This window comes from Cyanistes caeruleus, chromosome 7 (genome assembly GCF_971803275.1).
Source record: "Cyanistes caeruleus chromosome 7, bCyaCae1.hap1.1, whole genome shotgun sequence".
NCBI lineage: Eukaryota > Metazoa > Chordata > Aves > Passeriformes > Paridae > Cyanistes > Cyanistes caeruleus.
Genome location: NC_141707.1, coordinates 18334597 through 18361747, shown reverse-complemented (window position 1 = coordinate 18361747; position 27151 = coordinate 18334597). Strand labels below are relative to the sequence as shown.

Genomic DNA, 27151 nt, shown 5'->3' with positions numbered 1-27151 from the left:
ATTTTAGTATACCTGTCCTGCAATTGCTTTTAAACTAGTTGCCTGTCTTTCAGGAAAAGAAAAACTCCTTACAGAACTAATACAGTGTGTCAAGGAAAATCTATATGGGAGGCAAGTTTTGCAAAAGTAAATGTTCGTTCTTTCCATAATGTTTAATTTCATTACAGCTGGATTTGTTTGCTCTGATTCAAAAGACTTCTTTTTAAGAAATACAAACAGGGAGCTGTTTCGGACATTTTTATTTACCTCAAAAGGCACCTACAAGACCAAATTGGACACACAATAAAAACATTCAGAATGCTGCTGCTACCATGACAAGTACCTACTGTCCAATAAAACTGACCACAGACTATTTGCCCAAAATTAAAATTACCCTTTGCTAGGAAGAGAAAAAATGTCCCTCTTCATATTATAGAGGCAAAAGGCACACAGTCTCAAAACTGGGACTCAAACCATAAACTTCAAAGAGGAGCCTGTCTAATCTGCAGCTCCTCACTTTAGGATGTGCTGTGTCAGTACACCTCAGCACAGAACTTCTGACTCCTCAAAATAATTTTTTCAAGCACACCCTAGTAAGAATTCTTGACAGAAAGAGTTTTATTAAAAATAATAATAATAAATTAAAGAGAGAGAGAGAAGACATCCAATATCATTAGGAACAGATTTTTACCTGATGCAGTTTGTAGCTACATCAGATAATTCCTCACGGAGAACTAAAGATTATAGAAGACATCTTGTATGTAATCCTTCTACTTAAATGCTTTTTGTTAAATATATAAAGATTTACTTAATCTTCTCATTTGTTTTTTACAAAAGTGAAGGAATAAGAAAAGAGGTAAAAGATGACTTTAAAAAGTAAACTTCTTGGAAGAAATTTCCATGTCTCTCAAAATAGTGGACAGAATTTATGTGGCAAGATTAAATTTGTACCCAATCCTGAATAAAGTATATTGTTCCAGTGAAAAAACTCTTCACTAGCATGTGACTGTTGGTTACTCAAAGCAGCCCATATGAAAATTTAGCTTGATCTTATTTTATTCTACAACCTCCTACTCCTCCCTTCCACTAGAGGGGGATTACTTTAATAATTACCTCCTAATATGAGTTGGCAGCCATTATATAATTTTTTTACATGTCCTGAAATATTTGGTACTCTTGTTAAAAAAGTCTTAAAAGAAAGAAAAATGAAAAAAAAAAAAAAAAAGAAAGAAAAATAAAAAAAGGGTTGTGGGCATTGCTAGCAGTGGAAAAAAGGAATCAGTTTTGACATAAAAAGGCACATAAAAATCAAACCAAATTAAAAATAAACCTCTGTGATTTTTAAGCAAATCTTGGAAGACGTGACTCATTCTCGTTGCACACTTGGGATTGGCAACACCAAACTTCTGTGAAATTTTATGTGGGTTTTATATAGACTCTGATGACTTCACAAGATGACCAGTATTCTCAATAAATACTCTCTTTTCTCATGTTGATAATATTATTAATAATTGCATTTTCTGTGATGACTGAAGAATTTTTTATTTTTTTTTTAAAATTTCACTGTTAACTTCAGAAGTGTCTTACACATTCCATAAGCACATGGTAGGTTTATGCATTACGGCAAGACAAAACAGCAGAGCCTGTAACTCCCCCAAACTGGAGGAACAGCTCCCCAACTTGCTCAATGACTGGAGGGTCTCTTTTTTTTGCCAGTTTGACAATTCCTTGCCAAAACCATTACAATGCACTAGTTTTAACCATTTATCTAGTTTAACATGCTGTAGCTCCATTCTATTTCCCTTTTAAAAGCATGGAACACTCTGTCTGACAGAAGACCAGACCTTGGTTTCAGAGGAAGGTCTTAGGAGACACTGATCTCAGATTTTATGTGTCAGCCTGCCCTCTAGCTCACATCTAACATGGGATTTCCAACAACCCATCACAGCTGTAACTACACTTCTCTCTTCCCCTCCCTTTAAACAATGCTAACTCCCATCCTGTCGACTGACAGCCACTGTCCCAAGATGTTGGAGATGCCCTGACTCTTTTTTTAGTCTGAGAAGGCCTCTTGAGAGATCCATAACAGCATGAAGGCCTCCCCACACTATGAGCATGATGGACTCTGGGTATTGAGGGCATGCAAAGCACGTGTGCAAGCACAACAGAGGTGCTGGGGGTGAGCAGGAAAGCAGGATGACAGCAACTCCTTTTGGAACAGCAGTCTGAGGCAGTCATGCAGCTACTGCATTATAGATGCAGAAGTCACAAGGGTGAGGATAGGTGGCTGGAAGAGAAAAAGGAGAAAAGTGGAACACAGAAGTGAAAGGTGTGGGGGGAAGGCTTAAAGACAGTTCAAGAATGCAATGAAAGGGCAAATGTTATTATACCAGAAGAAGAGATTAAAAGAAAGCAAAAATATCAGGATGAAAGCAAAAGGGGCAAAGAACAATAGTAAATTAAACAAAAAAAAGAATGCATTTTTGTTTCCAAAAGCTATGAGGTGCTGACCTTCCAGAACACAGTGGTACAATGTTCACAGCAAGCGTCACACCCACACCACACATCTGAGCAAAGGGAAGAAAGAGAGAGCAAGAAAGTGTGTACAATAGAACCACAGAGCTACAAGAAAGGAAAGGCCTCCAGGAAGAGGTTATCTGAGGGCAAATGCGCTCAGGTGTCATTCACAAGCAGCTCCTACAAAGAAAGAAAAGCTGACACTGAACAGCTCAACTCCCAAGATGCTCAGGTGGTGGCTTTATTTTTTTTTTTTTCTTAAACTGAAGTTCATACTTTAAATTCTTTCCCCTGTATTTTCTCTCTTTTATGTGAGGCTGGAGAAGTGACATTTTTAGCACCTTTAATAGGTTACTTATCTCAGCATAACATACAAAAGTCACCCAGAATCCAAAAACAACTCCACAAAACATGTTGTTTTCACTTAGATTCTATGTCCATGCTCTCTCCCTGTGCTGCTTTGATACAGGCAATTCTCCCTAGCGGACTGGAATACAACATGCTTGTATTTTTGCTGATTGGAAACTTGGAGAATTGTACTGTCAGGATGTGACTCAAGAGAAATGGACAGTCTATGTAGATGTGCTATACTTTCAGACTGAGCACTAAGAAAAATCATCTTTCCAAGAAAGATTTAGCAGTTTGGACTTCTGTAAAGCTTTTTTTTTTTTTTATTGCCAAACTGCAATAGCATCCTGCTATCAAATTCTTAAAAGGCTTCTCTGCATAGCCATGCTTGGATCCTTTAAGGTTTTGTCCTTTGCTTTTCATACACAAGTCTTTCGGCTTGCTGTTCCTGTTCTCAAGGTTTTCTCTTCAGTGCACAGTATACTAATCACATATAGAATTGTTACAGCAAATTTTCACTGAAGGGCAGTCCAGAAAAAAAATGGGCAATGTCTGGTAATAATATTAAAGTTGAGGGAAAAAAACCCCAACTTAGTTGCTAAGGTTTGACCTTATTGTACTACCCATCATGATTCTTAATTCTCAGCTTTGTTCACCAAATATTTTCACACATGTTTCCAGAAGAAAAATGTTATGATCTCAGAATGAATTTCATTAATATTTCAATGAATTTATAATCTGTGGAATATCATCCTAATGAACTAGAAACACCCTCCAGAGACACTGATTTAAACTAATGACTGGTATGTAAAAGAAAGGACCTTTATTCAACAAAAAACAACTACCCTCCCCCCTTCTTGGAATAAAGGACCAGTAATCCAAATTTTATTAAGCACAGATAATGCCAAATAACCCATACTTAGCTTCTCAAGTTCAAAGCAGGGCTCAAAGCAAAGGTGAAGTAACTTTGTCAGGAGAATACCAATGCCCTGTCAAACACAATGGGAAATTTGCTGGCCACGCTTGACTAGTATTTTCATACACTGCACTTAATACAATCCCCAAGAATCATCCCAGTTTGAAGAAGGAAAACAGAAGTTAGAGGTGAGGTTAACAACCTGATCCTACTGTACAGACACTCAGAACAGGCAAAAGACATGGTCAAGCACAAGTTCCCTTTCACAGTAGATAAATTTCACAAGACATGACAAACTACCAGAGCTTTCCAGGAGCAGAACATAAAAGTATTGAGTTAAAGGAGTTCAATTATTGTCCTCTAAGTCTTTTTCCCTCACCAAGTTAATGACAGTGAATTGTGGTACAGACACATTCAAAGCAGAGGCAAGCAACTGTATTCTTCTGAATTCTTACATCTTAACCTCTACCAAGACATCTGCACATCCAGTCGTATATGTATTACAGCTCTTCCTTTGCCTGACACCCAGCCCTCACTAAGTTTGGCTTGAGGACAATTCAGAAAAGCAATATTTAACTCTGCCCCAGCTGATGCATTAGGCAAGTGTCTCATAGCAAGAATCTTCTTGAAATACACATGAAAGGACTATCAAAACCTACCAGCTCACGCTGGTATCTTGTGCTTTTACTTACATGAAGCAAATTCTGTTTCTATTTCACACAGATGCGTCAAACTTACACACATGTATTCACGAGTGTCTGTACACCCATTAAACTTAGCAGTATATTGCATACTAGATGAAATTATAAAACAGTACTCCTGTTCCAGTTCATGGTATTTAGAAAACAAAAATTACCTACAGCACATCCTCAAAGATGACATTTCAACTTCAAGTGCTCCTCCCGGGACACTGGTGAGGCGACAAATATAGTCCTTATTTTATGAAGCACAGAATTATTTCAATATGTAGCAACCAGATGTCACGTTGTTTAACACATGCAGCTTTGTCAGGAATGATCAGGAATGGGGCAACCGTAAGAACTTAATGTCATTTTAATTCTTCCCCCTGAGCAGGAATCTCCACAGACAAATTCTTAAATCTTTCTCCAGCCTCAAGGACTGCAACAGGTTCTACAGGTATGCAGCCTTCAAAGTCCTAACAAATATCAAAGACATCACACTCCAGTTACAAATGCACAGTAAAATCTATTTTTGTTCAAGCCATTAATCACCATTGCTCCACCTCACTTGCTACTTTGATCTAAGAATTTATCATTAAAAGGTCTAGATGACAGCAAATGTTTTAGGATTCATCCCAGTAAGTAGTTACTTCAGTGCAGTTGGAAAAGAGAGAATGATGAACTTATTTTCTGCTTTGGATCTTGTACTCCAAAGCACTAGAGAAGATATTTCCCATGCAGTGTATGAGACACCTTTAACCCTTCCTCTTTATCATGAGCACAGACAGTCTGAAAGACTCTTAACTTTCAGTTCTCAAATTCCACATTGCATATCTGTACAACCTTCATACAAATTTAGAATTTAAAAAACTATTTATTTGGAAGTGGCAAAATTTTAGCAGTCATATATTAATTCTTCAGTTTTTGCTTCCCAAGTTCATATTTATATATGTATATATGCTTGTCATAATGACAGAGAGTTCCTAAATAATGTGAATAGTAGGGAATCACAGAGGATAAACAGCTTAAAGCTAGCCTAAATAATATAAAAGAGTCCTGCTTATTTTTGTGTATTACAATAATGGTGAGAGGTGTCAAAATGACATCAAGATACACAGTACCAAGAGCTCTCCATACACAAGTGAAGAAAGAATTTTTGACCTAAATTATAGTTCAAGTAAGCAATACCAAAAAGAGACACATGTGACAAGTACATTAACTTTTATGCAAAATGAATTAAAGCATCTGTAACTTTCCCAAAGTCAAAAAGAGAGTATGCAATATGTACTGTTCCATAATCACAAATCTCTTCTACTAAGTGTGTTCTGGTCTGATCATTTTACTTAGTTCAGCCATCTTTACTGGAGCTGAAAAGCAGTTATTCACACCAGATAGATCCCAGTGGCATTACCCCTGAAATATATTTTTCTTTTAGAAAGTGATGACACACCATTAAAAAAACCCCGAACAAACAGAGCCCTCAAAGATTCACCAGTCCCATACCATTTGCAAAGTACTTTGTCACTGAGGAAGAGGCAACACTCATGCTCCAGAAATTCCCAAGTTCTGGTGCACACAGTCAGGCTGGGGAAGCTTTTGTCCTTAAGCAAAAGCATAAACACTTTCAGAGAAAGAGGAGAAGGGAGCAGGGTACACAGATTCAGGTTGCTGGAAGAACTTTCAACAGCTTGGGCAGAGGAGCATATTGTAGAGTATGTTTCTACCAGAAAGAACAACTGTCTGATTTCCATGGAAATTATTTGACTTCACTATTGTGAATACCTTGAAAGATTGTCTTTATCTTGAAATCCACTCCTTTGGCACTGTAAGTATGAAAATCCAATAACGGCCATGGGAGAGGTGTTATAAAAATTTCCATGTGGATAATTTTTTTTTTCATTGTCATCCTCTGTTGTTAAGGAATAACAGGCATTAGCAAGTGATCAAATGGAAGCAGAGTGGGTCACAAAAATGTTACATTAATGATAAAAACTGAGGAAGGCATTAGCACCAAAAAGAAAAAAAAAAAATTCAACACAGCCTTCTGAGATATTATTTAGTTTGAAAATACATTCAAATCCTGTGAATGACTAAGAGCCTCAGGAATTATTGAAAAGACACACAAAGCAAACAAACAAAACAAAATCTCCACCCCTGCAACAAACGCACAAAACATACATTTTTTTTTTTGCAAGAACTAATATACAAAAAGTTTGAACATAGGCAAAAAGTATCAAGACAGTTTTACTGAGAGATTGAAGGTTTAAGTAATAAGCAATGTATGTGTACATACAATGTATATTGTAACATGAACTGACAGCTCAAACTGACTCCGAATTATCATCTGATTTTTTTGTTATGGAAAGTGAGCATCCTGATGCACAAATAAACAGAAAAAAAAGAAACTAAACCACATAAAAAAAACACCATTCATGACTCATAGGCTCACTAATAAGGGATCTTACTGATACTTTAGAAAAGTCTTCTAATATTTCTTTCTGTTCAGATTTTAACTTATCACTTCCCTCCTGAATAGACATTCTTGTTTAATGGGAGGGCCCAACTGAAAGTTTCATCTGGTGAAATCACTTCTGATAAAATGCAGGGCTGCAAGCCTGTACAGTCTAGTTCCAAGCCAGGTGTTTCATCTGGGAGCAGGTACTACACAGTATGACTCTCTGAGCATTTGTGTTCAGCCAGAGTCATGAAAGAAAGGCTGAGGAAAGTCTCCTGCCTTCAAGGGCTGAGTTGTTTAACTGGCACAATCCAAGAAACTTAATTTCTACCCATACTCTGCAAATGTGAAGTGAGATGTCTGTTCTTCTGTGGATTGTATATTGGCTCCAATCTTCTCCCACACAGCCTCTTCAAGCTGGGGAGGAATTGCACATTTCATAAACTCCCTACCCTTCAATCCTTCCTCTGTCACTTTCTCTCAGTTTTCCTTTACTTCATCTTTCCATCTCTTCTATACTTAAATTCACACTCCATTGTGCATAACTATGATCATATTGACCTCTCTTCCCTTTTTTTCTTCCTTTTCTTGCATACCAAATCCTTTTTCTTTCTGGTGATGCTTGAGTTAGAAGCTGGATATTTTTAGGTTTTGGGGGGTTTTTTCCCCCCCTTTTTTTTATCCTCACCCCAGGATTGCACAGTACCTCATCCTAGAGTCTGGGTTTCAGTATATCTGCAAAACATCAGATCAATGGCACTGACTTCAGAGCCAGCTGGAAAGAAAACACAGTCTTGCATCAGCATAACTACACTTCAGACCATGGGAAGGGAGAAAGCTGATGGAATGGAACCACACAGCACAAAAGAATTCATGCCAGGGCTATTTTGGACTCAGAAGATGCATGTGAGATGCTGACCAAGGTCTCTGATTATGGGAGGATTTTTTCTATGGTCAGGCAGCTGGACTCGTGTAGTAGGACAGAGTCTGCTATAGTAAATTTTTTCTGAAGCAGATGGATGCTGTTACTCAACAAAAAGACCAGTCTCTCAGAGCATGGTGACAAGTAGTAGCTCATTTTTATTTCAGCTGTAGGTGTGAAAGTCAATTAAACTGCTTAACTGACACAAGACATGGGTTAATTTTTCTTGGCAGCCAGCCATCTTTTTTCACAAAGTCATGAAATTGTGTACATGGGCTTTGCAGAGATAGCATGATATCTGAATAGACATATCAGAATTAGAAGTAGACTTACACCTGTTAAAATTCATCCCCAAAGGTTTGCAGATTCACAGTCGTTCAAATATTTCTGAGACTCCATAAGTATATATATATATCTACTATAAACACAAGCATATGCTCCCAAAGCTGCATATGAACAAGTGCAAGATGTACGGAAGCTTGGCTGAAAATTTCCAGGCATTGGATTCAAGAGAAACAACACACCCAAACTCCAGGAGCAGTGCTGCAGCAGTGGCTTCACTGTCAAACCTCCACCTATGTCATTTCAATGGAAAATTCCATCAGTTTGCTCTGCAGCTTCCAAAGCTAACAGCTCTAAAAACATCACAGGAATTGTGTAGGTTATGTTACTACAGTTCAGAAATCACAGCAACATCTTAGAGCAGCTACCTCATCCTGAAACATTAACTCCGAATCCTGTTATATTTTATAAGCATTCCACATAGGTTATATTTGCATTGTATACATCACATCCTCCCTTTCTCAATCTGGATAAAATATTAACCTTGAAATTTTAACCTCAGAGGTTCTTCCTTGATATCTCAGCTGTCTTTCATCACATGCATTTTGGTATGTGTTTCCTTCGGGGCATCTGAGATGCACCCATTTTATCCCTTTGGGACAGCATCCTCACATAGGACATCCTTTCCTATGGTAAGGGGGTACTCAGTCAGCTAATCCAAGTTCTCCAGGGACATTTAAAGCACTGTTAGCATTAAGTAAGATCATTCCAGGCACCTGTTATGAATTTCAAAGCAACCTAATTTAATTAATCATAGAATGAAGCAATTTGGATTTGCTCAGTCAGATTGGCATGTATTTTCTCTGATTTTCTTGAAACAAGTTTGTTTGGACTTCAACAGATTCATAGCACTGCAGTCTGCCACCCTTTTGGCAAAGTACCAACATACTGCAATGCATGACAGGATGCAGATTTATTCCCATAAAAACATAACTGAGCTTGTAATTGTCATACAGAAAACAGATAAGAATCACATTATTTTTAATACAACAGACAAGCATATGCATTTTAAAATTTATAAATACTATTCAAATTAGGTTATTTCAACATTATTATCATTAACTAAATAAAAATATCAAAGTGTAAAGCAATTTGACTAAGCCTTCCCTAATATGATGATTATTCCTGAGGGCTATTTCACTATTATCTGCCATTCAACCCAGTTTCCCAAAGCACTGATCCTCTGAAACTGCACAGAAGCCAAAAAGAAACTGCAGATATTGTGTCCTTGGAAAACTAGGCCAGCTGTCTTTCTGCAATTCTTCAGCTTCACCTCAGTTTAAGTCTGAAGTACCCTAAAATCACAACACAAACTCCCTTTAAAGGAATGGTACAGAAACACAGGTGCAATCATGCCTGCTTATACAGTACTAATTTAGGCTGTCCTGATAGGCAGGATTCCTCCCAGAAATATAGGAAAAGCCCACCAAAGTGAATGGAGCTTACATGTGCCCAACTTTAAAGTGGCACCACAAGAGAGCAAGCCAGTTCACTGGGGAAGCTATGTGCACTGGCACACGATGAAACATGAAGAACAAACATCCAGGACCAAATGAATTAAACCCAGCTCAGTGAGATGGACCCTGCAGTACAGCCAGTATCTCCCTTAGCCACAGAACATTTTGGCACCTAACAGCACTTAAATTTAATGGAAAATTGAGACTATTTACTTTGCCTTTTAAATATAGAAAGATCCTCTCCTTGAAAAAAGTCTTCTGGAAAAGTGAACACGTCAAGTCTCTACAATGCATGAAATTATTCCCATTAATCCATCAATTTGCATATGTATGTCTGGCATTTGTATGTATGTTTGGCTCAGCAAAAAAAGTGGTGGACATCACTCCAGTCTCTCAGAGCATGGTGACAAGTAGTAGCTCATTTTTATTTCAGTCTTAGGTGTGAAAGTCATACACATGCAGGTGAGTGTTTAATTTGGCATCTCAAATCCTTAAATACATGTTGTACTTGAGAAAATAACTACTTTAGAAAGGAATATAGGTTTCACATAAAAGATAATCACAGAAAGGAAGAGCCTACATAATTAATTCAATGTCAAATCATACAAGCCAAGAGCTTACATCCTTCAAGACCGATGTGAAGAATACAGACCACCAAAGCATATTCTGTCTTTACTGGGTTAAGCTGCACAGGGAAGCCATTTTCAAATACACCACAAGAAAGATGGGAGTACCTCCTGAACCTAGAAAAGGATCCTCACAGAAAATTTCTGCCATCTTTGGAAATAAATTGAACCTTCTGCCAAGCAATTCTCTCCCATAACTGTAAATCAACATGTAAGATTGGCAGCAGCAGAGCTGTGAATTACTCAGTAGTTCCACATTAGGAAATCGGCAAAAAGGTAACTCAGTATTTTGGTTTTGGACATCTCAGATGTCAGGCACACAAGTGATCTTCTGTCTACCCCTCCCAAACAGTTCCTGGTAATGTTTCAGTCAGCATTGCTGGCCCATGACAAGAGAAAAACTGACTAATGAGACAAGTGTTCCTTACCAGAGCCAGATTTGGATGAAGAATGAAACTTGAGATGCAATGAACAGTCAGAGCGGCTTTGTCACAATCCTTCACATAAGGTCCTATTTTCATACATGAAACAGAGTGACATAAAGACCAGCACAGAAATACATCTTGCAACCTCACATCCACTCGTTGAGGAAGACAGATATCCTCACTTTTCCCTACAGAGGAGTGGACACAATCCATCTATAACAACTCACAGAACAGAAACCACATCTGACATTACTGGCTGTGAATCCAAACACAGAGATTGCAAAACAGCTTAACAAACTCCGGTCATTTCAATCACTTTGGAATCTCAGTATGGAAAAACAGTGTGTTTAATCTTAATTAAGATTAATCTTCAATCCTCATTCCACAGGGGCTTTGTAAACAGAGACATGATCATACCAATCTACTCAGTGCTTGTCAGGCTGCACCCACAGTACTGTGTACAGTTGTAGTCCCTACAAACCAAGAAGGATGTGCCCAGAGTGGAGAGCTCCAAAGAAGGCTCTTAACGGTGATCAAAGGTCTGGAGAACTTGCCCTATGAGGAAAGACTGAAGGAGTTGGAATTTTCTCCCTGGAAAAGAGAAGGCTTAAGTGGGAACTCATAACTGAATTTCATACTTAAATGACAGTCACAAAGAAGATGGAGGCTGTCTCCCCATGAGGATCCACATGGAGATGACAAGGTGTACGAGGTGAGGGGTACACAGGGAGATGCTTCATCTTGACATGAGAAAAAATTACAATGAGATGAAAAATTCACTGCAACAACCTCCCCAGGACCATGATAGAATCCTCATTGCTGGAGGTTTCAATATGTGGACAAGCTGCTAGACAATCTCATCATGACTCCCCTTCCCAGGAAAGCTGGGACCAGATGGTCTTTCGAGATCCCTTCCAACCTGGACTGTTCTCTGCTACTACAGTTAACCGGTTTTGCAAGAATATGTTGTGATAAAGGTTTTAAGTATGCACATATAAGATGATGATACCAAAAGACATTAAAAAAAGAAATCAATGTGTCACAAGAATGTTAAATTAACATAGCACAATTATATCAGAGAATTTAGCTCTTGTTCACTTCTTTTCAAAATAGACATGTGAAATTATGATTTTCACAACACTGCTTCTGCAGTGATTGTTGTTTAAGCAAGTTCCAGAACAAAGACACTACACATAGCACAGTCCATTAAAGATCAACAGTTTTATCTGGTAATGGATAGATCTACATATACAATTCTAGAGCATGAAAATAACATTAAGAAATTGCATTAAATATATTCATTAAACCAATCTACAAAGAAAAGTGGCCAGCTATACTGCTAAAAAGACACTCTTCAAAATCCCTGTAGACTATGTGAAATGAGTTTATTCTTTCTAGAGAATTCTGAGAGATGGAAAAGCCACTGCTCTTATTACTAAATTATCAACAACTCAAAATACTATGACTTCAAATATTCAAGGTATAAAAATTCCAAGAGTGATTCAGTTAAGAAGCTTTCAAAATACCTGCATTGCTCCACGTATTCTCTGAAGCTGCAGTGTGAAAATGACATAGGAAATCCACTTCTGTATGCAAATAAAATTATTACATAATATCAGGGTTTGGAAAGGTGAATATGAAATAATTTCATGTCTTCACTTGCTGAAACGAAAGGGGAAAGAAAAAAGACCTCCCTACAGTTTGTCAGGTTCTCTCACATAATATTGACAAAGAAGTGCTTTTGTATTGTAGCTAGCTGGGATAGCACTTAACATCAGATATTCTGTGCTCCTCTTCCTCAGAGAAGGCATTTTTTTGTAGCAGAATAGACAGTAATACCCAGCTGGGGATGGTCTTATATACCATTTTGCATAGGACCTGTGTCTTATTATGACATATATTCCTTAGTTTTTCGAACAGAAGTTCAAATCCCATATTCATCTTGTAATTTTCATTTTTGTGTCATCTATCCAGATGAAATTTAGCTCAACAAAATAAAGCTATTACCAATTTTCAGTATATTACATTACTCTGACATATGTTCTTTTATCTTCCCTACCCTACTTCACGTGAACTTTATTATTGCAAAATCACCTACATTTTACTTAAATTACCTCCTTTCTGTTACATGTTAACATAATGCAACAGCACATCATTTCCTCTCTCTTACATGTTAGGTTAAAAAGACAGAACATAATAAATTCTCACACCTGCTCTAAACCGTTTTCTGTGCAGTAGAGAACTATCAGCACTGGCACTTAAATGAGGGGAAAAAAAAAAAAAAAAAAGACATTAAGAAAAATTTGTGCTAAATGATACTGGCTCAGGAAATCAGAGACCAGCTCATCAATACAAGAATCCACCTTAAAACATAGACACAGCTTCCTGCTCAGACATCTTCAAGGAATAAGGAATGAATCAAGTGGCTGTTACTAAGACTGCTTCAAAGATCTCTTCTCAGTAATATATAGAGGTCAAGGGTTTACTTTTCACTATTGTTAAAACAGAGCTTTAATACTGTTCACAATAGAAGGAATTTTTATGTAGAAGCCTCTACACATTATCATTAATTTTACTTGACCTGAAACTAAAAAACCTGTAAAAATGCAAGCCCTATTTCCCCTTTATACCTCTAAACTTGTTATTTTCATTTTTGTTCCTTGCCTGGGAAAAGCAGAGATCATAATTAAGCACCCTTAACCACCTTGCTGAAGAGAATACTAATGTGCAAGTTACCAAGAGCAGATTTATTTACATAATTTAAATCCATATCAAATAAAGTGAATTCCCCAATCTTATTTTACTTTCTATATATACTTTATTTAATGATCTCTTATTATGTAGTTTCTTAAGGTTGTGTTTTTTTTTCTCAATTTTTAGTAAGAAGAAAACACCTTATGCTTTAACAAAATTTCCCCTCATCTTTCCATCAAGAAAGGAAAGGAGAAAAAAGGGTAAATGTTAATAACAGCTCTAGTCCTCTTTGTTAGTTGGAAGTTTGGGAATAAGAGCTGCTTTTATTTAATAAGTTAGCTGCAGAATGAAAATCCTGCTCATCTGACATCAAAACATTCAAAGAGGTGAGGGTAAAATATTTAAGAAAGCTTTTCCATAATAACCACTGGCAAAAATCTTAATTATGCTGAAACTGTGAGATCTATTCTGTCTTATTTTTTCTATCACGAACCTTAATTCTGAAACAGATACGGTTGTTTGAAAAATTCCAATTACATTATCCCTCAGTGCATCTTGATCTTATGCAGACTGCTCTCATAGTTAACATTTACAAGAGATCAACAGCCTCTTCATCTATAAAACATCCAAGTTTTAACAACGTTATGTATGAAGGTGAAGTTCACTGTGCCACGTGGGAACTGAAAATCAGGATGTATCTTAGCAGTAGCTACATGAAATTCTGCATACTTGCTTTTATGTCTGGATTTACAGAAGCTGTGACGATTTTAAAATCAGTTAATGATGTGGTGAAAGATCATTCCCTGAGATGATTCTACAGTCCTACTATCCCAAATGGCTTCGTCTCCAGGTACAAGTATCCACAGATAGGCAAAAATGTATTCTGCCTTACAAGCCACAAGAGGAGTGCCACAGCCTGGTTTTTACATCAGTAAAACCAGACTCACTTTTTCCCCTTGTCAACCTCCAGCTTCTTAAAAAATGTCTATCAGCCAAGTGTGATGATGACTACTGTAATTCCAGATGACTTCTAAGTCATAAGATTTGAGAAACAGATAATTTAATGTAGATGAACTACCTTTCAGTCTTGTCTTGATTACAGTTACTATGTTTTCATTGATTCTACACCCATGCAAATTAATATACATATTGAAGGTTAAGAGAGTGAACAAAATAGTAAGAGGTTTATTTTCAACTCTACACTACTTTCCTTTCTCCTTGACTGGAGACAAGCAGAACTGTCCTGCAAACTCATCAATCGAGTTTAGAAACCATTAACTCAACCTACAAGGTCATCAAGATAAGAACAAAATCAATAGGATTGTCCTTTGGTGCTCTTTTCAGATATGGCTAATAAGTCTGTACAGCACAGTCTCACATACTGGTTCATTTTTAGTCAAATATTTACCCTGGTTTCAGTGCAATTTCTGGTTTGCTTTACAAGCTGTCAGTGTTCTGGTTTTGACTACAGCACCACTTTGTGCATCTGGTGGGACCACACCACTGTAAGGCCATGCCTAGCGTATGTAACATCTCAATCAAGCCTGGCTAATGCACAGATTGCTGAGGAGAATAGGAAAATAATGCTCAAATAATGGAAGACAGCATCTGGATATTATAATTATGACCAACCATCTAAGCCAGAATGAAAATCTACATTAGGGTTGATATTAACTCATTAAATAGAAGTGCAGAAATTACCTCTCTTGGCCTGCAGCCAATGATGACCCCTCTTGAGTAGCCCTACTGCACAGCGTGAAGGAAGGCCTGCACTCTGAACACACCAAAACTGGCTGCATCAACTAGTGGTGGGAGAGCTCTCATCACCAGACAATGACGAGCCCTAGCATAGCTTGTGTTTAGATGTTGAGCTTTTAAGTTCTTTGCAATGCAGTCCCTGCACCCCCCTTGTCAATCCTTCTGCCACTAAAAGCGAACATCAACTGATTTTCTCACAAGCAGATCATACCTTATGCCACCCCTGACATGGGAAATTTCTGTCTGATGGCCACCCCATCAGAAACCCTTTCATGCCAAAAATACAAACAAGCTCTCCAAACTGGAGCAGCTTCCCCTTAATAAAGTCAGAACGGTGGTACTGTCTAAAAAGGGACTAAGTACCAGCAATGCCAGCACGGTGTGCCTGCTTATCATGTGCACACCCTGAAACAGCCACTGATGGGCTAAGCTTAATGACACACCAGAGAAAACATTTGAGAACTAGACAGCTACACTTGCCATGGATGCAAATTGGCCTAGCTAGCTTCTAATTTCAGCAATTTGGTGCTTAACTGCTATATTTGGAAAAGACAGAAGGAAAAAAAAAAAAAAAGATGTTTGTGTTCAGGAGCCATGCAGAATGTTAAAATACCTATTCAAAACAAATGATACAGACAAAAAATTCAACATGCAGGAGTGGATATACAGGTTTCCTTTGGCAGCATGGAAAAACCAGGGTTATCATCTAGGCACAGGTCATTTCACCTGTGCAGAGAAGCTTTGCGATCTGTTGCACTTGGATAGATGCAGAACAGCCTTTATCTAACATACTAAACAAGGAAGGCTGTCACTGCTTCACAAATGCAGCTAAGGACCATCCTAGTCATCCTTCAGCAGAAAAAGGCACCACAAAAACGGTCAGCAATATCCAGTAGCCCAGCTGAAGCTATCTTCGTTCACGAGAAGTGAACAAAGGAGTTTTTCAGACAGCATATGAGTCTGAAACTTCTCCAAGGTGCTGACAATAGCCAAGTCATTCTCAGCTGACAAAAGTGGAAGTAATTTTAAAGCTTGCCAAGGGCCATAAGGGTCATTAATGAGGCTGCAAAAAACCCCAAACATCCAAAGCCCCACCACAATGTCACAAGCATGAGACACAGACACACCCAAATTTTTTACACCTAAAGCCCCCTGTCACACTAAAATACATCCTATACCTTTATGTTTTCACTTCTTCAAACCTTCCTTGCAATTTCCTCCTGTACACAGGACAGAAGAACTGCAAGTAAAAAATTCTCAAAATATCTCTAAGCAATTCTAATGGCACTGCTATGCCAGTGATAAGAAGCATATCATGTCATGGATAGACTATTTTATGTGCACTTGTTTAGCTTACATATGAACGACTGAAAAGTAGTTATAAAATAATTTTCTTGGTTGGAAGAGAAATAAAATGATAGTTTTATTTAAGGCTACAACATACAACTGGCAAGCAAACCTGCTTATTTTGAGGTTACCCTAGAAATTACCCTAGAAAAGCATCATTATTTACAGGAATCATAGGTTTGGGCCTTTGACTTTCAAAACACTTCCAGATGTTCCTCCAAAAAGTTGGGTGTTTTAGTACTTTATGCTAATATTGCATATCTCTCTCAGTGACTTGAGCTAGCCTGTCTCTTCCACTCCTGCTAGACTTTCAATCTGAATTTTGCATATTCCAAAGCAAAATTTCAAACTTCCTCTGCTTGGACATAACAGGATATAAACTGAAATAAGAACCAAATAATTTATGCTGTTTTCTTGAATATCCACAACTCCAACTGTAACTCCTTGAAATCATTTATCACTCCTGAGATGTCTAGTGTATCACCTCTCTGCCCACCTTGGCTTTGTACTCTGGAATTATATTTAGTTATTTTTTAATACTACATGTCCATATACCATGTCAAAGTATATATATATATATATATCCCTGTAAAAATGATAAAATTAAAGACAGATGATTAGACAAAAGACTAATAACCAAATAATTTCTGACAAAAAAATCAAATCATGCCCAAAAAAATGCATGCAGGACTTGATTTTTTTTAACATTTCTTCTCTGTAATGCCTTATTCTACTAATTTTGAATACCTCCTTGGGATTGTTGTTGTAGCCACTTATTTTGTTGAGTGACATTTATGTATTTTGAATGTTTTTACTCTCAGACATTGCTCAGGATTTACTTCCCTTTTCTGTTTTTTTCATTATTGAAGTATTTAAAAGCATTTCAGAATTCTCCTGAGATACAATCTTTACCTCCTCCTATAAAAATAGAAGGGCTTTTTCTTATCCTGGTCTTTTCTATACTACCTCTGTCTCTTAACATTCGGAGCAACTGTGTTCTTCCTAGAACTGCTTAGATTTGCTTTTGGTTTATGAAATTTATTAGGTGTGAAATATTTTATTGCCTTATTTACTGGCTTCAGTGTCCTATTCTGGGAAAGCAGGCAGATCAGCTACAGGCACCCTTAAAGACAACAACATTAATGACTCCAGCTGATGTTCCTACTTTTCCAGCCAATGGAAATGTGAGTACTGTTCCTGCAAGTAGCATGCTTCCTGAAGCACTGCCCCAGCACACTCCCAAGTGTTCACTGCCTGGAGTGAAGCCAGACATGTACCCTGGCCTGGTGCACACAACTGCAAAAGACACATTATGATCATCACTTACCAAAGAAAAAGAAGTGATTTATATTTTTCATAAGCAGGACTGCTCAAGATTAAACCTAAGTTTCCCTTACACAGAAATATTAAAGTAGTCATTCAATTATCAAATAAAAAACTGAAAAGGGAATTTAGGCAACAAATATCTATGACCAAAAAATTCAATATCTCCCTTAAATGCAGAAAAACAGGTTCAAAACCTGAAGAAAATATTGTGCTACTACCTCCTGCCAATTACTGTGCCATCCCAGTGTGCCACAGAGCCCTATCAGCGGTCACTCCAACATCCTTGACAGTCTATCACAGATACTTGCATTTCATTTATCTGCGGTATGATGACCAAATAAATATGTAACACCATCTCAATACATCCAGAGCAAAACACAGTTTAACAGCATTAGATAGATGAAAAGAAGGAACAGGGAATGTACAAGGACACTGACTATGATCATTACAAATCTGCGTTTAAAACTCTAAATTTAAGTAAATTATATTTTTTTGAAGTATAATGGAAATTTAAGATTCAGCAAGCATAGTTTGGACTCTCTGTATTTGATACTGAGAACCTGGAAACCTGTGGGTTTGCAATGTGCTTCACAACTTGAGATGGGAAGAGATCAGCAAGCTCCTAGCTCCCAATCTCCTCCTTCACAGACTGTTAGACTGCACATTCATTTTCTCAGGGTGGTTCCTTGACTCATTCTTTCTTTTCCAAAGCAAATGGCCTCATGGCTGACCTTTACTTGCAAGGCATGGAAAGAAAACAGCAACTTGTGTAAGGAAAACCACCAAATTTTATAGCCACCTTAGTAATGTATCAGCTACATCATGGTTAGCCCAATTAGAAGAAAGGACAACCCTGCCTAGAGTCAAAGACCGTCCTACAGGACAAATAAATTTAATATGCGGCAAAACAAATTAATGTTCAGGAAGCTCCACTTCTTGTTTTGTTTATATATTAGACATTTTTCTACTGTGATACAATCAAGTGTTGCCAAACAAGCACTCCCTTTCATGAGAAGCATCAAGAAAACAATTTGAGTTTAGCAGAGCAATTTTTCTTAGATCACTCAACTCTTCTCATTTTCACTATTGTATTAATGCCTTATGGTTCAAAGGCAGATTTAAAAATGTTGGGAATAAGTCCCTTCCATAATTCTGTACAAGTATAGCATAACAGAACTGTAGCTCTTAAGACATATATGCAATACAAATAATCATTCATTTCATTATGGTTGCATAAAAGACAACAAGCTCCAAGAAAAATGGCTCTTATTTGTAAAGATGACCAGGAGTAATCCTACGCCAAGACCAAAGATTTTTTTTTAAAAGCAACTACAAAAAACGACTGTGTAATCTAAAATCTTGTTTAAATTTTCTTTTTGCTACAAGGCTATATTGAACTTAATATTGAATATGAACTTAATTATTGAATTAAGTGATTTTTCTTTCTTTTTCCATCATGAAGTCAAGACTTTGGAGTACCTATGAATTTAAGATTCCCTTACTGGACATTAATTTCAGGCAGGTATTTTTCATCATAATTCAGCATATTTTTTTTTTTCTTTTTTTTTTTCAAGGCATGTTATTAAACCTTCATGCTCCACATCCCCTCCAATTCTTATTACTATTTTCATACCCTATGGTGAGGCTGACAAAAGGCAGTGTAGATTTGACAACCACAAGCACAGGAATCTAGCAAGAAATTACTATGCAAATGTGTCTGGGAGAAGATAACATTAATAAATATTTGCTGATGGGCTTTTTGCTCCAGTAGGTGGCACATTTATAATGAAAACTTAACAGTAGTTTAAGCCAAAGATCAGAATCCTCAGATGTACATGCCACCGAGAGATGATGAAAGGTGTAAAACACTTCCACGTGATGTCATTTTACAGGAACTAATCCAAGCTCACCAAGTTTGTAAAAAGTTGGAAGGAAAATATTTTCATCTTTCTATAAATGCAAAAAAAAAAAAAAAAAGGCTTTTTTTCCTTCTTCAATGTCAATTAAAAAGGTCCATTAAAAATAATAGATGTTTGCCAAAGGAAAAAAAAAATTGAGTCTTCAAAGCTAGACTTTAGTTAATTTTGCAGCTACAGGAACATAAGCACACCACATTTTTACTTCACTGTAGAAAAAAATCAATTACCAAGCCTGATACAAAAAGAAAAATCTGATAAGGGGAGAAAGTACTACCATGTGATTACATAAAATTTTAACTAAAAGAGTGTAAGATGATGTTTCAGAAAAAGGTAACTCCTTGACTTCTGAAGGGGAAAGTAGAGGGAAGGCTTACACAGCAGAGAGAAAGCAGGCAGTTCAGGAGTGACCAACTTTCCCAGAAATTCAGTGATGTGCAAAAGAGAATTCTATTTCTGTTTTAGTTTAAGCATTTTTATTTTAGATACTGCTAGAAAATAATGTTCTTCTTTAATTCAAGCCATGTTATTCTTGGATTTACTTACAGACAGCACTCTCAAAAACCTTGAAAACAGGTACACATGCCCTGACACAGAAGTGAGAAGAGTTTAGATAAAGGTCAAGTTTCAAGCAAACTGCAGAAATAAATTGCAAGCAATACTCAAATTCATAGAGCCTTTTCATTCCCACTTCTCTGGGAGAAAGTTTAGTATCAAGGGGGAAAAAAAAGAAAAAAGCCATATTCTGGCAGCACACTCTCTGGATTCATAAATACTGAACACCAGCTTGCAAAGTATTAGAAAGATTAGTATTAGTATTATAGTCACAGGCTTAGGAGCAAGCCTGTTAACAGTACCTCTTGTCAAGACAGTTCTGTGCAACCCAACTGTAAGCATTTAACCTTAAGTAAAAGGGTAAAACAGGAAGGAATTGGTTGTCCAAATAAATTAGTATGCTTACGCTGTGCTTCCCACTCTTCCCACAAAGTACAGAAAGAAGTCTTTGTGGATAGATGGATGTAGCTGCTGGGGACATGCTCCAAAGGAGGTAAAGACATTCCAAGGATAATAGTCTGAATGTAACTCTGGATGATATTGTCTCTAATACAATAAAGTGAAAAAGACAACAGCTAATGAGCATGACCATCAGTACTAATGTATGTAAAAAAGGATAAAAACTCAGCAAAATTATTTGCACTGCTTGTTTACAGATATTCTTGTCCCAAAACCTAGGTGAAACTGTAAGGAAACATCTGTCAGGTAAATCATATACACAGTGTCTTTACAGCTGATTAGATTCTCCGTTCTCCACTTTCTGTCTTCACTGAAGGTGTGGTTTAGATCAATGAAAGCTTTTGAAACTACTACCAAGAAAATTAGGCAACACGAAAAGCACACATCACATACAGGAAGCCAGATAAAGCTATGACAGTACAAACCCTACATCAATATTAAGCTAAAGTATTATGCATATTTTCTTTTCAAATCAGTAAAATAACTTTGAGTGACAGAAGCTCACTGTACATCCCAGATGGTAGCAAGAAGTGGACACAGTTGCTCCACAGTTGCCTTTCAGTATTTAAAATACAGTATCAGAAACAGAGTCCAGCCTCTGCAAAGGAACAGAACAAGCAGTCCATACCATAACCAAGGAATCTGACCTGAAAAATCACTCTTCCCAGAGAAAAGATTGATTCTGCCAGCTGAAAATAACTATAGGAGAGGAAAAGACAGCAGAGATCCAGAAAACCTTGAGAAGTATCAGTATCGTGGTTCTAACTTGATGCAAAGAAAGAAAGCTTTATGAACTCACTCCTGCTTGAAAGAGTATTTGTTCCAATTGCATGTTGTGCAGACTTTAAACACCAGGACCCAACAGTCCACGACTGCAGAAGCAAAGTTGTCCTTCTGATTTATCAGTGAGTCACTGAGGCCACTGATGCAAAATCATGTTATTAAAAAAGTAATACATAACCTTTTCCAACGTTATACAGTCTCTGCTCGTAATTACATCCTTAATACAGTGTCAACCTTGAAATCAAGATTCCTTGCCATTTTATAAGGAGAATGTATCTAATCATGGAGGTTCTTTAATAGTAGAGAGGAAGAGGTACCTCCTAGCACATAATTAGAAAATTGAAATTGGCAGTAAGATGCACTTCTTAACTGCAAAGGTAAAGGTTTATTTAAAAAATTCAGCTGCATAACAAGTAAATTCATCACATCCTGAAGTACTTAAAATGAGCTTGAATGTGTCTCTAAATAATGTGTTCTAGTTCAATTGCAGATTTATTTGACTTAACAGCAAACACTGGCATATTTGGGAAAGTAATTTCTTTTCCCAAAGGAATTAATGCTAGAGATTATTTTGTCCAGTACTCTAGAATAGATAAGGCTTGGTGATTCCTTTGGTCCTCAGAGTCTATGAGCCCCAGTGGATGCACTGATTCTGACTTTGTTTATACCAGTACTGTCATACTAGACCATACATGGCTTACAAATGTGTTGACTTCCAAATTTCTTGGTAACAAGTTAACTTTGATTAGTGTAACAATAATAATTTCCTCATTATTTTCAGTTAATTGGTAGATGTCCCTTCAGACTTCGCTTTGCGCTGGCAGCACATTGCTCCACACCACAGCAATACCATCATGTTCCACAAGCATTCAGCAACAACATCAAAGGGAATAGAAAAAAAGGGGGAAAAAAATGTTGTAAGTGATTATGGGTCCTCAAATGCTCCTCCTCTCTATGCATCTGCACTGTTACTGGCTGTTGTTCTACCAACTAACAAACAACTTTGCAACCCCCAAAACTTTGACTTTGGATAACAATTTCTCCTGGCCCAAGAACTCGATTAAAAGTAGGCAGTAAACATGTTCATGCAATAGATGGCCTAGAAAATAACATACTGAGTAAAGGGATTTCAATTTTAGGCCAGGAGCACAGTAGGATAGCAGTTTCTTGCCTTTCATCATCACTCAGCTGCTACTAAAAGCTGCTACTTTGACACATTGTAGGATACATCATTTCTAGCTACATGTATTTGACCACTGAAAACAGAATTAAAAACTGCCATTTTTCTTCCAGACTCCATGCATGCTCCCTGTCTGAGACTGGATGAGGTGCCCATGTATTTCTCGACTCCTGATGCTCTCCCAGCAGTTTGCTTTTGCCACAGAAGGGTCAGTGTTGAAGAGGCAAGGCAGATGCTCTGTGAGGAGCCACAGCAGCTCCCCTGTGCACAGAGCACAGCTGTCGGCTCTGAGAACATCCTGGCTTAGGGATGATCACGGGATGGGTGAGACTCCGAGCAGCAGAACAGACTGCTAATCTGCAACCAGCAGAAACACCACAGCCCTGCTCTCCACTCTGCAGATATTCAATTAATGAATGACAACTCCTGAGTTTAGGATTCTTATCTTAGTTATTTAAAGCAGTTAAAACAGCTTTGATGCACTGCATCAATCTTGCAAAGGGATGACTTGAAGCAGTCAGGGAAGCGTGCTATATATCAAAGCAACACCAAGCTTTCAAATGAGGAAAGCAGTAAAAAGCAGAAATACTTTTAAAATACAGATAGCTTTATCTGCCCAATTCATCCACTGATTTCAAGTCTGGATAACCATAACAAATATTTTTGAAGCAAAACTGTAAAAATACATAAAACAACTGAATTTAGTCTAAGGCAAAGTATGCACCTGGCATTCTATCACCTATCAAGAATTTAAGCAAAAAAATAAGCACACTAAGCATAGATACCATGGAATAACTAATAACCAGAGTAGAAGTCTAATATACACTTAACAGAACAATATAAACTCAAATATTTTTTCTTCAAAAGTAATCTGAAAATCTCTGAAACAAAGTTGACTTGTTTGTTTTGAGGAAGATTGAAAGAAAAAAAGACAATTTTCCCTTGAAGGAGAAACACTCGTTAGGATGAATTGTTAAAAAGAATAAGCGTTTATAACTGATAAAATATTTTATTTTTTAAGCAATATTTTAACTTGTTTCTGCCAGATTTTTCCTTGTTTCTGTCAACAGATATCAAGAACAAATCTGGAACTACACCATTTTTCCATTCTTTATAACCACGTTTAAAATACCCCAAACCTGGGGATGTCTTCATAAAGACTTATGCCCCAGTCAATACACTCCTGGTGTTCCAGCTTTGGCTTTTCTCCAAGTCTACACCTTAATTCAGCATCCAAAGTGACTGAAAAGCTTTGATCTTATTTTCAGAAGTAACCTGGGTACACAGGAGCTAAGTGCTGTTTGTGCCTCCTTAAAAAGAGACTACTACAATGATTACTTAATAGATAAATTTCTACTATTCAGATTCTTACTAGAGATGCATCAGGCTCAAATGGTACCACTGACAAAGCTGGCCACAATACATGCATTTCCTAACAATAATCTTCAGTCCTTTCCAACTAGTCTGTTTTTTCTTGACAAAGTGATTTCTGTGTCTCTTTATCCAGATGTGCCACTCTAAAACCTTATGAATCCTCCTTACCTCTATTTTCTACACGTTCCACTTAAGTTTGATCACCTGATAAAAAAAGCACCTCAATTTCTGCTCATATTTAAATGCTCAATCACAAAACATTTCAGGATGTCAACATTGCAAACATTCAAGGCTGAGCCAGAGGAGATGCACATATGTGAAAATTTTGAATCCAGCTTGAGCAGAAAAACAGACACTTTTAAAGGCTTCATATATGGATTTCTTACCCCACCTTCATCTCTCCACCCCTACTTTGAAATACCCTGAAGAAAATGGAGACCCCCAGGTGGAAGTTACAAACTCAGGCACTGTGTTTGACTTCTGCCAGCACAGAATGCTTGAAGCAAGCGAAAGGGAAACTCACACCAGAGACCTGCTATGTCTTCTCTAGCTCAGTAAAAACAAACAATATCAATATGAACAGCTAGCAAAACCAAACAAAAAAATCCAAAACTGAACACACCACAGTAACCTCAGAAGTCCCTTGACATGGAAACATCCTTTCCTCACCTGAACAGAGATGATCTGAACACAGATCTCCTACATCATCCAGAACAACCCATACACTAACAAGTGGTATTACCAAATGCATCAGAACATAAATCCTTGTCCAGAGTCTGACAGTTTCACAAGTTGCTTAAAGGGAAAATTTTGTCCACTGAGCTTTCACAGTCATATCCGTTCTCTCAAGTAGCTCCTGTAATACACTGGATGGATTTTAAAACCTCAATCCTTAAGGAAGCTGTATTCCTCAGTTCAGAGTATTAAAAAGACTCCCTCATCTCCTCCCAAGATCTGCACTGTTCAGTCAGAGACACAAACACTTCAGTGTAGGTCTTGAACCTATCCAAGGCTGAGGAATTTAGCCTTTCATCTGCCCTGACTGCTGGTATCAATACAAAAGCACTCTCCTTACACCTCTGGAGATCAAAACATACCCAGCTTTCCTCGCTTCCAACTAAAAAAAAATTTAAAAACACCCTTACAGGAACAAAAAAGCATATGTGAAAGAGGGAAGTTACTTAGTTCATTTTCCCTCCAGAGTCATGTTATGAGTACTGCTCAAAGTCCAGCAGAACAGAAAACATATTTAAAAAAAAAAAAAAAATTCTTGGCTGAACATTCTGGGTGAGACCTCCAGAACATCTCTGGCTCTTTAACCTACAGACAGGAAGAAATATATAAACTTAAGCTTCAGTAGTAAAGCTTCAGCTTTACAACCACAGTTGTCAGTGAACTCAGCTCCTCTGGCAGGATTCATCAGTGACCTTCACTAGGAAAAAAGCAAATTTCAAAATTTCCACAAAGAGCTTAGCTAGACTTGGATTCCAGAGTCAAGTGACTAACATGGAATTGCTCACAACATACCACTTCCCCAATAATTTCTTTTCATTTTAGCTTAGCTTTTATTTTCCTTTTGCTTTCCTTTTAGCTTCAGAATCTCCCTGTAAAGTAATCTTGGCAGTAGAGATGCTGCTACCCCCTGAACACTCACAAAGTGCAAAAGATCACCAGACTAACACTGACCTCTTCCAAAGGAGAAGAAATTAAAATTACAGTGCCATGTGATAACTGACAATCTGATACAGAAATGGCTAGAGAATGGAAACAGAAGCAATGGAGCTCCACACCAAGTGTTCTATCCGACATAACAAACAAACCAAATCTTGCCTCTCACTTGAAGTACTGATATGAAATGGCAGGAGGGGAAACATGCAGCATAACACTTGGAAGAAGGTGAAACATCTTTAAGGGTAAAAGGACCTTGCAAAAACCATCTTGGAACAAAGAACCAGCCAGACTGAAATTTGGCAAGCTTATATTCATAATGATATAAAGAATTACCAAAAAAAGATACAAGGACAAAGAAAGGTATTCTAGATGAAGCATTTAAGAGAAATAAAACATTTCATATGCCATGGTAGCAATATGTCACACACTATTTTCCAAACAGTCATCATATTTTCTATCTGGTAGCCTTTAAACACACACTGAAGAATAGCAAGCAAATTTATTCAAAGATCCTAAAATGACAACAATATATATTTAAGCTGTCAGTAAGCATCTCTTGCATGACTACAGAAGCATCCAGACATGGTTTTGAGAAGGCAGCTTTGTTGAACTGAGACTGCTGTGCTTTCCACGTGTTTGTGACAAAGGGCAGTCATCTCCATAGATTCTACTTCTTCTTCTCCTCCTCCATGATGATGGAATAATAAAACTTGTGCACCAGTTTATATTTACTTTCTAACTAAATTTCTGGGAACTATGATCTCCAACTTTTTGTTATCCCAGGAAGGCATAACAGTAGGTGGAACAGGATCTCCCCTCAGCACTAAACAGAAGAAACATTACCAGCTCTAGAGCACAACCACACCTTGCACAAAAAAAAAAAAAAAAAAGCATTGTCAAATTTTGCTGCTTGCAGACAGAACTGAGCAAAGAAGTAAATACTGTATCATTAAAAAATGCTTATTTCAGGATCAAGTCAGAATTGTGAAGACCTAGATTAAACCCAATACAATTTTAAATTGCCTATATACAAGAGAGAATAATGTAGGCTAGACAGAGCAACCCAAGTGAAGTGCACAATGTTAAAACACCTTAACCTTTCATCAAGCATAGCTCCTACTGAGGGAAGAGTCACAAATCTGGTGTGGTTAGAAAAACAACAAAAATCTGCCAAGAATGAGACACAGGTTAAAAATAAGCTGGTTCATCAATTTATGAATTATATGTATTAAAAAAGGTTTTACAAAGGTTTTAATAACAACTTAAACTTCTGTAGATTCCTGAAGAAAGGGAAAAGCTCACAACGTATTCTAAAGCTCTTATTTAAAAATCATCTTGAATGTTTAGGGTGCTTCATATACATTTTTCAAGTGCATTTTAACCTTAATCATTAAATAAGCACATAGAGAAAATTAGCATTG

General features: G+C 37.3%; 1 protein-coding gene across 14 annotated transcripts in view; it reads right to left on the bottom strand.

The window, feature by feature from the left end:
- The window catches only part of ZNF385B (zinc finger protein 385B), a 151867-nt gene that overhangs the window by 86407 nt on the left and 38309 nt on the right, over nucleotides 1-27151 (bottom strand). The window lies entirely within an intron of this gene.